General features: G+C 40.3%; 1 pseudogene across 1 annotated transcript; it reads right to left on the minus strand.

Moving 5' to 3' along the window:
- Positions 1 to 105: 105 nt before the first annotated feature.
- Positions 106 to 15,180, minus strand: LOC106598901 (selenoprotein F-like; annotated as a pseudogene). Its single transcript, XR_014391843.1, has 5 exons — positions 14,881 to 15,180; positions 11,686 to 11,853; positions 1,955 to 2,018; positions 1,157 to 1,206; positions 106 to 846 (listed from the first exon to the last, which is right to left on the minus strand). The product of XR_014391843.1 is annotated as a selenoprotein F-like (transcript).
- Between the last annotated feature and the right edge of the window lie 54 nt (positions 15,181 to 15,234).

Raw genomic sequence — 15,234 nt, forward strand, 5'->3', positions numbered from 1 at the left:
GTCCCTTTTTGCTTTTAGTGAAAGTGGTAGACTCAGAAGTATGCACCACAGCACAAATGATTAAATTAAGTGTACGCACAAAGAGAAGACCGATACCATTAGAAATAAATACCATGAAAGACATTTTATTAATTGCAGCGTTTTTCCTCCTCCCCATACTCATTCACACACTGGGGAATCCAGTCCCTCTCCACAGCAAGACACCCAGAGAGACACACAGGGACATCAGGTCTCACATCCCAAAATGTGGTTTACTGTGAGGCCTTCATTAATGTGTGCCTCCCCAGAACATTCTCATGAGGTGAGACACTTAGATCCCCCACCCTAAGATCCCCCTGCTGACACCATTAGCAATATTAAAAAACTATACAGGGACCACTGACGGAAGGAGGAAAACAAACATTCAAAAATAAAAAGTAACAAGCACTGAAAATCTTCTTTACACTCTCTTTGGATAATTCATTCCAATCATTTTAAAGTTAACAGCAGGTATTTTGCATGTAAGTTTAAGTATTTTGATATCTTCACAAATCTACAAAACAGACGTTTTACATCCTGGCACAAAATGTATTTGGGAAAATCTACAGATAGAATTTCTTTTTTTTAAACCTGAAAATCAAACAGAGCAGTACTTCCAACACAATTAGACAATCAAATCCAAATGGTGTACAGATTTGTAGCAGGGAAAAATTTTATGATGCACTATGAATCAGTATTATATACTTCCAACTTCTCGCTCAGGAATTCCTCCACGCTATCAGTGTTCCACTTGAGGATGCTGAGTTCTTCAGCGATGTTCCCGTTATCGTCCAGCAGCTTTAGTATAGGGTCTGCGCCTCTCACATACTGAAACCAACCACACAGACAAGAGGACTATCAGGACTACGGGGCCAAGCCAGTAATCCCTTTCAATTCAACATAGCCATTTCAATGGCTATAAGATTATAAAAACTATATCCTGTGTGATATTGAGACTTTATGGTGGTGCGTGGGCTTGATGATTTTCCATACCGACAGAAGATTATGTTCCAAGACAATCTGGTTATTATAATTCCAAAGTTGTATAAAAGCTGAGAGAAACAACTTCTTCACAGCATTTGACACTTAACTAATTCATTGTACGCAACAGGCAAGATGATCTACAATTCATTTGTACCTTAATTTGAAGACCCTTGAACATCTTCGGCTTGTCAGACCTGACAAAAGCTGTGGACAGAAAACAAGGTTAACTCATTATCGCAGCTCTACTGAATCTGTCAACTGGACAGTATTTTTTTTTTCCACAAAGGTAGTAAACACAAACAGTTGGAAAACATTCCTCGGTAATCAAGTTAACGGGACCACAGTTGTGAACGCAACTGTACAGCTGTCCTAAACACAACAGGGCCACAGAGCTCCAAGGCAACCGTACAGCTGTCCTAAACACAACAGTGCCACAGAGCTCCAAGGCAACCATACAGCTGTCCTAAACACAAACAGTGCCACAGAGCTCCAAGGCCCTTCCCCAGGGTTTCCCAACTGGATTTATTTGCCAACCCCAAGTTTTCTGAGCAAAATTATTATTTTTTGGTTCAAATTTATTGTTGGATATAATTGTTTTGTTTTTTTATACCAGGAAAAATCAGCTTCATGTGATTTCAATTGGGAAAATCTGTTCCAAGTATTCCCACGCATACTAATAGAGATACATGATCATATACACATGTTAGCAAGATTTGAAATGATTGTTTTAGACAAATGTTATCCGTTTGGGCTTCTTGTGGTAAATTTATTGTAATTATGTTCTGGCCCCCCATCCATCCTCAAAAGAAAAAAAATTGGCCCGTGGCTGAATCTCGTTGATGATCCCTGTTCAACCCCAACAAGCCGGCAACAATAACAGCCCCCTCAGAACAAACTGACACCAATTAGCTTTACAAGATGGGTGATCACAAAACATTACCACACAACTCACCTTGGACTTGAGGGAACCTCCCCAACTTTCATCCACACACTTCCAGGATGGCCCCAGGGTAGAGCTGTGGAGGGGAAAGTACTGCATTAAGTCCTGTAGTGTGTACAAGCAGACGGTCAGGGTGCGGCGCAGGATGACCACATTGTTCTACTGGAGGTCACCTCATTGACTAACACACAGCTCCTAACAGCCGCTCATTACTGAAACTAGCAAAACAAATCCAGGTCTCAAGGGCCACAAGGTATGCTGGTTCTCCTTACATTTTTACCAGACTTGATTATGGCGTGGTAGTCAGCAATCGCTGGCCAGTCAATGACCTTAATTGATTAATTAATTGCCAGGTAAAAAGGAAAACCAGCAGGACTACGGCCATCGAGAGTTGTACACCAATGCAGAGGTTTATCTTGACAATCCTTTGGCCAACAAAAATATGCAGTCTTAGAAAAATCCAACTTCCTTCCTGACTATACATTTTTACACACTGATGCCCACACACAGAGAAGCTCCTGGCGGTGAATTGGCGATGATGTGATTCTGGACAGTCTGGTTCATGAACATGGTAGACTGGCTGTTCCTCAGGGTCATTAAACTGTGAACCTCTGCATATGCTCTGATGGAAGGCAGCTTTGTGGCTCACAGGTAATCAAAGCTCCACACCTACATTGAGGGGAAAAAGTATTTGATCCCTGCTGATTTTGTACATTTGCCCACTGACAAAGAAATGATCAGTCTATAATTTTAATGGTAGGTTTATTTGAACAGTGAGAGACAGAATAACAACAAAAAAATCCAGAAAAACGCATGTCAAAAATGTTATAAATCGATTTGCATTTTAATGAGGGAAATAAGTATTTGACCCCCTCTCAATCAGAAAGATTTCTGGCTCCCAGGTGTCTTTTATACAGGTAACGAGCTGAGATTAGGAGCACACTCTTAAAGGGAGTGCCCCTAATCTCAGTTTGTTACCTGTATAAAAAGACACCTGTCCAGGAAGGAAGTTGGATTTTTCTAAGACTGCAGGGGTGGCGATGATTCCTACCATGTTAGCCTTTTTAAAAAAAAGTGTTAATCAATCCCTCACACTTACAGCAAACTTTAGTTTGGCACACAATAATTTGGCAATTTTTATTATTTTCATCCTCTGAACTAACCAAGATGTCGTTCCCAGTTTCAGTGCTTCTCTAAAACGCTCGGAGTAAAGACTCATTAGAATGGGCCAAAACCCTAAAGGCCATCGCTGGCTTGCTTTACTGAGCGACAGTAATATTAGCCTGCAGAGAGGCAGCAGGGCCAGAGGTGCAGCTGAAGGAGCATTTCTGGACACACACAGAGAAATGGTTGACAAAATGTCCTCCATGCTCGTCGAGACTCACATTAAACTATAAAAAGTCATTTTTACAAATGTTTCATTATACAGCAGAATGTCAAGCGTGAATAGAACATTCTACAGTCAGACAAATGACTGCGCTTATTGAAGTGAAGGCATTAGCGCGAGCGCCCTCTCCCAGGTCTCCTAAGGGTTAAGAAGAGGGGCAGTAGCCGCCGCCTTACAGTACATGTGGTCCTTTGTGGCACAGTTGGTAAGAGTGGGGCACTCTTGAGAGATCCCAAAGGCAATTCCACGGTAACGTGCCAAACAAAGATAATTGGATTTCAAAGTTTAATAAACCATAGAACTCTATGCACAAGGACTACATAACAATGTACACTGAACATTTTACAAAAACACATTTACTGGAAGAAGTGTGCAGTTTGGTAACAGAATTTTGATATAACATGAAACATCGACCAAATCTATTTTGGTTATTGAACAGAAAGTGAAGTGGATTTACACCCGGTAACAGAATTTCATCATGTGTGTCTGATCTGTACTACACAGAAATGCATGGATATGATATCCACGACTGGCACTGAGGTCCAGCGTGACGACTCAATCACGATTTATGACATTGTTTGGATGGCTGACCATCTGCGGGCTATCAAGGTCAAACACACCTTAACTTTGGCTTTCTCCAGGTAGGGGCGTTCCCACAGAACCCTGGGAGCACGGACACCGTTGGAGGTGTGAAGACAGATGAAAACTTGAAATTGACTAAATGAATGTTACTGTGTGAATTAAATTGCCATGTTTCAAGAGTTCATAAAGAGAATGTTGATACGTTCCATTGTACTGTAAGTAGGGTTGAGCGGTATCCAGATTTTTATATCATCATACTGTCCTTCACGCTATTACCGGCTTAGTGCCAAAAAAACACAAAAAAGGCCCTTCAGCGTCTATTACCAGAATGCTAACAAAATTAGCACAAGTAATAGCAAATTTCCACGAAGTTGCTAGCTAAATATGCTAATGAGCAGCAAACAAAAATAAACAAATTGCAAAGAAAGACAATCCCGCTCATTAAGTTATAGCCTACATATATAGGTTGGAGCTACGGAACGTCATTTTTGGTCCGTTTGGACATTTACAAGCGAATGTGAACGAGCGACATTGTGCAAATGAACAAAGTTGACTCATGCTTGTCTGAAGGAAGAACAGTACTGGTTCTCCAGCAGCATGTCTACATGCTGTGTGTGTGGAATCTGGAGACGCTAGGGCAACTGGTGTGCCTGCTCTGCTTGGAGAAGAGGGGGGAGGAGCAGACAGGCCAAGACCAGAGAGGAGAAAGAAACACAAGGAAATGAAGATAGCAGTGGCAGCTGGACAAATAACTCTCCAAAGGCCTTTGACTTCTCAAACAGGCAGAAAGATAACACAATATGATGGCCCCTCACCTTATTAATTGAGCCACTTAGCAAGTTAAACTAGGGGTCTGTTAACACATAATTCAGAGTTTTTCACGCAGGAAAAATATATATAAAAACGCATAAATATCTTGTTGCGTTTTGTATACGGATCTAAAATGCTTCTTATTGTAATTTCTGCTCGGCATCAGAAACATTTTGTGCTTCAGTTGCACTTTTAAACTCGGATGAGAACTCAGGAACGGGTATCAGCAGACATTTACATTTTTTTGTTGTTGACATTTTAGTCATTTAGCAGACGCTCTTATCCAGAGCGACTTACAGTAGTGAATGCATACATTTCATTTCTTTTTTACATTTTGTATTTATTTTTGTGTACTGGCCCCGCGTGTGAATCGAACCCACAACCCTGGCGTTGCACACACACCATGCTGGCGTTACAAACGCCATGCTCTACCAACTGAGCAACAGGGAAGGCAGCGCTCTGACAGCACTCTGATGTGTAGCTACTTTTCTCTAGTACTTTCCTCAGTGTAGCAAGCCTATTTTTCTCCAGTAAAACACCAGATTAACTTTAAGCAAAACATAAGGAAAAGTAGCTGGCTACATTATTCCTATGATAGGCCTAAACATTAGAAATATGATGGCCATGCATCATTTTTGCTTTTTTATTATAAGCACATTTGTGTGGCTGCCAGCAGCGTCACACTTTGTTGTCGTTTGATGAAAATTAAGCTATTTTATGCCGAATGTGTTGCACTAATGTTTGTATTTTCTGTGAAGGAAAACTAAAGCTGCACGTCCCTGATCACCTTATTGAAGCAAAAAATGCTTGACTTTCAATATATATAAAAAACCCTGTCCATTCACTGCTCGACTAACCTGTTCCTGTTGTCTCCCTGTGTGCCATTTACAAACAAATACGTGACTGGCTCTACTGTTCTGGGGAACTACATGAGCTTCATAATGTAAAATAATGTGACATGTAAAATGAAGAAGGTAAGCGGTTTTTTCTCTTGACGCATTGCACAAGTTAACTGCAGTTATTTACCCCAAAAATTACCACATTGTTTTTCTCTTCATTTTAGTCATTTAGCCGACGCTCTTATCCAGAGCGACTTACAGGAGCAATTAGGGTTAAGTGCCTTGCTCAACGGCACAACAGATTTTTCACCTAGTTGGCTCGGGGAGTTGAACCAGCGATCTTACGGTTACTGGCCCAACTCTCTTAACTTCTCTAGGGTAGGGGGCAGTATTTTGACGTCCGGATGAAAGGCGTGCCGTAGTAAACTGCCTGCGACTCAGGCTCAGAAGGTATGATATGCATATTATTAGTAGATTTGGATAGAAAACACTCTGAAGTTTCTAAAACTGTTTGAATGATGTCTGTGAGTTTAACAGAACTCATATGGCAGGCAAAAACCTGAGAGAAATCCAACCAGGAAGTGTGGAAATCTGAGGTTTGTAGTTTTTCAAGCGATTGCCTATATAGTATACAGTGACTTAGGGTTCATCTTGCACTTCCTGCGGCTTCCACTAGATGTCAACAGTCTTTAGAACGTTGTTTCATGCTTCTACTGTGAATAGGGAGAGAATAAGAGGTCCTGGAGTCAGATGAGAGAGAATGACATGAGTTCAGTGGCGCGCACTCACGTGAGAGTTAGCTGTGTTCCTTTTCTTTTTTGAAGACATTGGAATTGTCCGGTTGGAATATTACTGAAGATTTATGATAAAAGCATCCTAAAGATTGATGTTTGACATGTTTCTACAAACGTAAATAGAACTTTTTTTGACTTTGTCGTGACATTTTGTGCGCGCTTCCCGCATTTGGAGTAGTGAACTAAACACGTGAACAAAAAGGAGGTACTTGGACATAAATGGACTTTATTGAACAAAAACATTTATTGTAGAACTGGGATTCCTGGGAGTGCATTCTGATGAAGATCAAAGGTAAGTGAATATTTATAAATGTCATTTTTGTAATTTCTGTTGACTCCAAAATGGCGGGTATCTGTAAGGCTTGATTTGATATGAGCGCTGTACTCAGATTATTGCAAAATTTGCTTTCGCCGTAAAGCTTTTTTGAAATCTGACACAGCGGTTACATTAAGGAGAAGTGCATCTATAATTCTTTGAATAACTGTTGAATATTTTTATCAACATTTATGATGAGTATTTCCGTAAATTGATGTGCTCATTCACCGGAAGTTTTGGGAGGCAAAACATTTCTTAACATTACACGCCAATGTAAAATGTTTTTTTTTGGGATATAAATATGAACTTTATCGACCAGAACATATATGTATTATGTAACATGAAGTCCTATGAGTGCCATCTGATGAAGATCAAAGGTTAGTGATTAACTTTAGCTGCATTTCTGGTTTTTGTGACGCCTCTCCTTGCATGGAAAATGGCTGTGTGGTTTTTCTTGTCTCGGCGCTGTCCTAACATAATCTAATGTTATGCTTTCGCCGTAAAGCCTTTTTGAAATCGGACAATGTGGTTGGATTAACGAGAAGTGTATCTTTAAAATGGGATATAATAGTTGTATGTTTGAGAAATTTGAATTATGAGATTTTTGTTGTTTTGAATTTGCCGCCCTGCTATTTCACTGGCTGTTGAATAGTGTCTACCGCGGGTGGGACGCTAGCGTCCCACATACCCCAGAGAGGTTAAACGCTAGGCTACCTGCCTACACCCTACAAATATGTATGGAACAACCTGTGGCTATTTCCAAATACCCCAGTATACAGTATACCGCCCAAGCCTAACTAAGTGCTATGGATTTTTTGTTACAGGAAAACTTATTTTGTTCGTTGGATGGTGTCTACTTCAAAGAGGGAGAGACACAGGAGTGCACACCTCATTTCAAATTGAGTTGATTAGAATCTGAGTTTTCCTGTCTACTGTTTTAATGAGCAAAGTGTAAAACCACGTTAAGTCTTAGCCTATTGGTGATAGTCATTTACTCTGTTAGTCTAATGTATATCATGCATCACTGGAATTGTTTGAGTGTTAATTCTTTGACTAATCTATTAGTGTAATTCATGAAATGCATTCCTCGTTTTACAGAGTAATTCTTTGACTACAGACTTATACTTGAGTAGACCTATTGGTAGTTATTAACACGATACACATAGCACATTCTTGGGTACCACCTTGATATTGCTGATCTGCTTGCCTCAAATTAATTCTAGAACATTGGTTGCCAGGATTAGCCATTTGTATGTAGTCTCTCAATAATTGCATAACGGTGCAAGTTAGACATGTTCATTATAGTCATAGTGAGAGGTGATGCAAGGCTCGCTGTCTTCACTAGACTCCTCCAGAGACGTACAGGGCCTGTTGCATTTATTCACATAATATTGAAGTCAGATTGATACATGTAATTTCTATGTTTGTGTAATTTCCATCCACTAATGGACATTGCATACCTATGCAATATCCGGCCTTGCATATTTGGGTATTATTCTACACACTGGATATTATTTTAATGAGCTCTGCCCCCAAATGAGACCTAATTTGGTTGGTCCAGACCAGACCAAATCTGAACCAATCATAAGTGTCTTTCACAAGTTTGGATATCAAAGCACAGCACAGTAGAGTACAGTGGGTGTCATTTGTCACGATCCTATGAACTTCTCACATTGATGCTCATGGGTCCTTCTACATGGAAATGACCACACACACTATAAATGTAAGCACTCACACTGTAAGTCACTTTGGTAAAAAGGGAATGCTAAGTGGCATATTAGGATATATTACAGGACGGAGGTAATAATCAACATGTGGAATGAGCTGCTGCTCACACTTCTCTCTGTAGGCTTCCTCTCCTAGGTAGTGTTGCTAGGATACCACAGCACTCGGGTGGCATGGGGAGCTGCTTAGTTTAATCAAGCAGAAATGACAGTTCTGTACTCCTCCACTTGAGCCAACTTTGAATCTATTTGAGTAGTTGAACACATGTTAAGTAGGGATGGGACGATACAAGTATTGCAGTATGTTTTTGATGGATGTATTTTTTTTATTTCAATGTTTTTTTTTTTTTTTACACGAAGCAGACTTTAAAAACATGCTGTATGTAAAATATTGTGTGCTATACAGTAGCTTGGAAAATAAATAAATGTGACTCTGGACGACAACATAATGATGTTGGTTTCCAACATTAGGGCTGTTTTCCTAATGAAGTTAAAGCCGCTTGGTGTTTTGTTTCCTTGCCACGATACTAATGAGTATCGCGATACTGGTATCGTCAGGGCTCTAATGTTAAGGATAGTGTGGCATGGGTACAATGGGGTGGTTATTTTATTTGACCTTTATTTAACTACGCAATTCAGTTAAGAACAAATTCTTATTTTACAATGACAGCCTACCCCAGCCAAACCCTTCCATAACACGGACAACGCTGGGCCAATTGTGCTCCGCCCTATGGGACTCCCGATCACGGCCGCTGGTGATACAGCCCGGGATCAAACCAGGGTCTGTAGTGACGCCTCTAGCACTGAGATGCAGTGCCTTAGACTGCTAATAACACCTAACAACATCTGACACACTAACAACATCTGACACACTAACAACATCTGACACACTAACAACATCTGACACACTAATATCTAATAACACACTAATATCATCTTTAGCGCTAACACCCAATATCTAATAACACACTAATATCTAATAACACTAACACACTAATATCTAACAACATCTTTAGCGCTAACACCCAATATCTAATAACTAATTACAATTAATAACATCTATAGCACTAACACCCAATAACACCTATATCTAATAACAACTAATATCCAATAACACCCATATCTAATAACTAATATCTAATATCTAATAACATCTATAGCACTAACACCATCTACTAACAATAACACCAAAAACACCCAATAACACCTATATCTAATAACAACTAATATCTAATAACGAATAATACCCACTTAACACAGCCATGAGAAGGGCTGAGCAATATGGACAAAAACCAATATCTATGAGACTCAAACGTTTGCTCTGGTGTAGAGCCTGAACTTACCAGAAGATACCTACCTTACCGTTACGCTCGTTCACACTGAGATGCACTTAGGCTGCAACGTAATCATGGTTACATTAAGACAGTGTGGAGCCGGAGTGAGATATAGATCGGAAAACGTACCTCAATGCAGGGATGGGATATGCCACTGTGCTCTAAATTTGACCTTTATCCACATTGCTCCATCGAGAAGATTGGAATACTGCTACTTTTTCCTGAAAAATGCCTTTTTCGTCCACATGCTAGCTAGCAGTAGCCATTATAGAATGGCACATTACGTTGAACAACAAAGGAACTGATTGGCTGACACTGCCATTCCACAATGCCAGTGGTGGCTACGGCTAGCTGCATTGAGCTACGTTTTCTGACCCATATCTCGCGCTGGACCCATGATTGTGTTCCGCGTAACAGTAGGGTCAGTATCTTCTTGCAAAGCCTGAACATGAGAATAGTTCATGTTTGTTTGGCCACAAAGGGTCAATGCACATGGTACCATGGAATCATATTCTGACATAGCTGATCACATGACTTGCATGTGTGACGGAGTCGATCCTTGCTCATACAGCTCACTACATCCTCTCATCTCATCTGCACTGGTCTGAGAAGAACTGACCGGGTGAAAGTCAGTCTATTGAGGAGCTTCCTGCACATTATTTTCACCAGGCAAGTCTTTCTAATCAGTGCAGATGGATGGACTGAGACAACGAGGATAATTGATATTAGAGGTCGACCGATTAAATTAGTCAATGCGGTGCCGGTTCATTTATCATTGAATCACAGCCTACTTCACCAAACGGGTGATGATTTAACAAGCTCTTTCGCAAAAAAAGCACTGTCTTTGCGCCAATCATTGCCTTTCTTCAAATCAATATACAAGTATATTTTTTTAAACCTGCATATTTAGTTAAAAGAAATTCATGTTATCAGGCAATATTAACTAGGGAAATTGTTCACTTCTCTTGCGTTCTGTGCAAGCAGAGTCAGGGTATATGCAGCAGTTTGGGCCGCCTGGCTCGTTGCGAACTGTGTGAAGACCATTTCTTCCTAACAAGGCCGTAATTAATTTGCCAGAATTTTACATAATTATGACATAACATTGAAGGTTGTGCAATGTAACAGCAAATTTAGACTTATGGATGCCACCCGTTAGATAAAATAGGGAACGGGTCCGTATTTCACTGAAAGATTAAACGTTTTGTTTTCTAAATGATAGTTTCCGGATTTGACCATATTAAATGACCTAAGGCTCGTATTTCTGTGTTTATATTATAATTAAGACTAGTAATTGATATTTGATAGAGCAGTCTGACTGAGCGGTGGTAAGCAGCAGCAGGCTCGTAAGCATTCATTCAAACCGCACTTTCCTCCGTTTGCCAGCAGCTCTTCTCAATGCTTGAAGCACAGCACTGTTTATGACTTTAGCCTATCAACTCCCGAGATCAGGCTGGCAATACTATAGTGCCTATAAGAACATCCAATAGTCAAAGGTATATGAAATACAAATGGTAGAGAGAGAAATAGTCCTATAATTCCTACAACTTCTTAACTGGGAATATTGAAGACTCATGTTAAAAGGAACCACCAGCTTTCATATGTTCTCCTGTTCTGAGCAAGGAACTTAACGTTAGCTTTTTTACATGGCACATATTGCACTTTTACTTTCTTCTCCAACACTGTGTTTTTACATTAATTAAAACAAATTGAACATGTTTCATTATTTATTTGAGCCCAAATAGATTTCTATGTATTATATTAAGTTAAAATAAGTGTTCATTCAGTATTGTTGTAATTGTCATTATTACAAATATATATACAAAAAAAATGTGGCCGATTAATCAGAAACAGCTTTTTTTGGTCCTCCAATAATCGGTATCGGAGTTAAAATCATCATCAGTCGACCTCTAATTGATACACCCGTTATAGATACTCTAACTGCGGTCAAACATCTTACCTTCCTGGACTCCATCTGGGCCTCCTGCTGGCAGCACTGTCTACAGACAGGCTGGATCTGGCCCAGGCTGAACTCTCCCAGCAGGTCACAGGAGCTGCACAGGAGGTTGCTGGAGAAGCCCAGCTCCCTGCATGCCTCTGAGGACAGGTCGGCTCCATAGGCCGAAAGCTGAGCAGGAAAGAACGCAGAGACATTAGATTGGTTGTCACTTAATGTTTTCAGGGGCCACCCGAGTGGCGCAGCAGTCTAAAGCTCTGCATCACAGTACTAGAGGCGTTACTATAGACCCGGGTTCGATACCGGGCTGTATCACAACCGGCCGTCATCTGGAGTCCCATAGGGTGGTGCACAATTGGCCAAGTGTCGTCCGGGTTAGGGGAGGGTTTGGCCAGGGGGGCTTAACTTGGCTCATCGTGCTCTAGCGACTCCTTGTGGTGGGCCGGGCGCCTGTAAGCTGACCTCAGTCGTCAGTTGAACGGTGTTTCCTCCGACACATTGGTGCGGCTGCCTTCCGGGTTAAGCGGGCGGGTGTTAAGAAGCGAGGTTTGGCGGGTCATGTTTCGGAGGACGCACGACTCGAGCTTCGCATTAATGTGGGGTGGTGGTAACCTGTATCTTTATTGACCTTTTATTTTATTGCTTGCACTGTCTATGCACACTAACAGGGCCCTAAACACTCACTCCATAATCTGCTTAGTCACACATATATATATATATATATATATATACACACACACACACACACACACACACACACACATACACACACACACACACATACATACATACATACATACATACATATATATATATATATATATACACACACACCGCTACTACTCATATCCTGTTGCCTAGTCACCTTACCCCTATACATATCCCTGCACATTGTAAAAATTGTACTGGAACTGAGCAGTTCAAGTTAGAAGTTTACATACACCTTATCCAAATACATTTAAACTCAGTTTCATAATTCGTGACATTTAATCCCAGTAAAAATTCCGTCTTAGGTCAGTTAGGATCACCACTTTACTTTAAGAATGTGAAATGTCAGAATAATAGTAGAGAGTGATTTATTTCAGCTTTTATTTCTTTCATCACATTCCCAGTGGGTCAGAAGTTTACATACACTCAACTAGTATTTGGTAGCATTGCCTTTAAATTGTTTAACTTGGGTCAAATGTTTCGGGTAGCCTTCCACAAGCTCCCACAATAAGTTGGGTGAATTTTGACCTATTCCTCCTGACAGAGCTGGTGTAACTGAGTCAGGTTTGTAGGCCTCCTTGCTCGCACACGCTTTTTCAGTTCTGCCCACAAATTTTCTATAGTACCTTGACTTTGTTGTCCTTAAGCCATTTTGCCACAACTTTGGAAGTATGCTTGGGGTCATTGTCCATTTTTGAAGACCCATTTGCGACCAAGCTTTAACTTCCTGACTGATGTCTTGAGATGTTGCTTCAATATATCCACATACTTTTCCTCCCTCATGATGCCATCTGTTTTGTGAAGTGCACCAGTCCCTCCTGCAGCAAAGCACCCCCACAACATGCTGCCGCCACCCATGTGCTTCACGTTTGGGGTGTTCTTCGGCTTGCAAGCCTCCCCCTTTTTCCTCCAAACATAACAATGGTCATTATGGCCAAACGGTTCTATTTTTGTTTCATCAGACCAGAGGACATTTCTCCAAAAAGTACGATCTTTGTCCCCATGTGCAGTTGCAAACCGAAGTCTGGCTTTTTTATGGCGGTTTTGGAGCAGTGGCTTCTTCCTTGCTGAGCGGCCTTTAAGGTTATGTCGATATCAGACTCGTTTTACTGTGGATATAGATACTTTTGTACCCATTTCCTCCAGCATCTTCACAAGATCCTTTGCTGTTGTTCTGGGATTTATTTGCACTTCTCGCACCAAAGTACGTTCATCTCTAGGAGACAGAACGAGTCTCCTTCCTGAGCGGTATGACAGCTGCATGGTCCCATGGTGTTCATACTTGCGTACTATTGTTTGTACAGATGAACGTGGTACCTTCAGGCGTTTGGAAATTGCTCCCAAGGATGAACCAGACTTTTGGAGGTCTACAATTTATTTTTCTGAGATCTTGGCTGATTTCTTTTGATTTTCCCATGATGTCAAGAAAAGAGGCACTGAGTTTGAAGGTAGGCCTTGAAATACATCAACAGGTACACCTCCAATTGACTCAAATGATGTCAATTATTATATCAGAAAAAAAAGCCATGACATAATTTTCTGGAATTTTCCAAGCTGTTTAAAGGCACAGTCAACTTAGTGTATGTAAACTTCTGACCCACTGGAATTGTGATACAGTGAATTATAAGTGAAATAATCTGTCTGTAAACAATTGTTAGAAAACGACTTGTGCCATGCATAAAGTAGATGTCCTAACCGACTTGCCAAAACTATAGTTGGTTAACAAGAAATGTGTTAAGTGGTTGAAAAACGAGTTTTAATGATTCCAACCTAAGTGTATGTAAACTTCCGACTTCAACTGTATGCTTACTTAGTGTTCTTCACATTATTTTAATGTATCGCGTTTTTTTCCTAGTATTACATTGTTATTGATTATTGCATTGTTGGTTTTTAAATGAGCAAGAACGTGATTTCACTGTAGCTGTGCATTGACTAGAAAATACAATTTTAAGTTGAAACAATTAAATAAGTTGTATATAAACACATCTTGTTTATTTATCATTGAGTGGTGAACATGTAACCATTTTTAATACTTCATTTATCGTCATACACTCATGTTCAAATACTAGAACAATCGGGCTTGGTAAAATGTTCGCCATGACTTGAACGGTATGAAGAACCGTAGCCGCTGTCTCGCCGTGATTGGCTCTTTACTTTGTCACCTGTCACATCAGTGAACGCGAGTAGTTTCCGTTTGTTTGAAGTACAGTATGAGTGGTAAAGTTTAAGATTTATTACAAGGTAATTAAATATCAGTTTTACCAAAGGTGGCTAGCTGGCTTGCTAACTAACGTTAAACTTTGTAAACCGGTGCAATTGTTTTAAGCCACGTCATTCGGTTTAATACCGGTTGCGAATGTCGCAGCAAAGAAGTGGTTATAAATCCAGTGTTGCAAAAGAAAACCTGCCATCCGATACAAGCTGAGCAATAGGCAACAAAGCAGCAAATGCATATATGTGGCTTAGCTTATTTTTTGTTAATAAACCTACCGTTTGTATGAGAGAAAGAAGCCACAGAATATACACCTCCCCCGACATTTTGGCGATTGCTTTGTTAAGGATGGAAACTGAGACCCCTTAAAAAGTAGGAAGTAGTAGCTACTGGCAAGTGCCTAATGTCCTGTAAATTGTAATATACACGTTGTTTAGTGATTATCTTTATATTCAACAAAACGAGATCATATATTCGCAAAAATAATATCTGGTTGTTTATGTTATTTGTCTAAAACTTATGATTTGTAATTTGTATTCCTCTTTTCAGATGGCAAACAGAAGGGCACCTTTAACTTCTCTTCTTTTATCGGTCACTCACAGTTACATTTCATTCGGATGTGGACAGTGCCC

The sequence above is a fragment of the Salmo salar genome, chromosome 03, assembly GCF_965601325.2.
Source record: "Salmo salar chromosome 03, fSalSal1, whole genome shotgun sequence".
Lineage (NCBI taxonomy): Eukaryota > Metazoa > Chordata > Actinopteri > Salmoniformes > Salmonidae > Salmo > Salmo salar.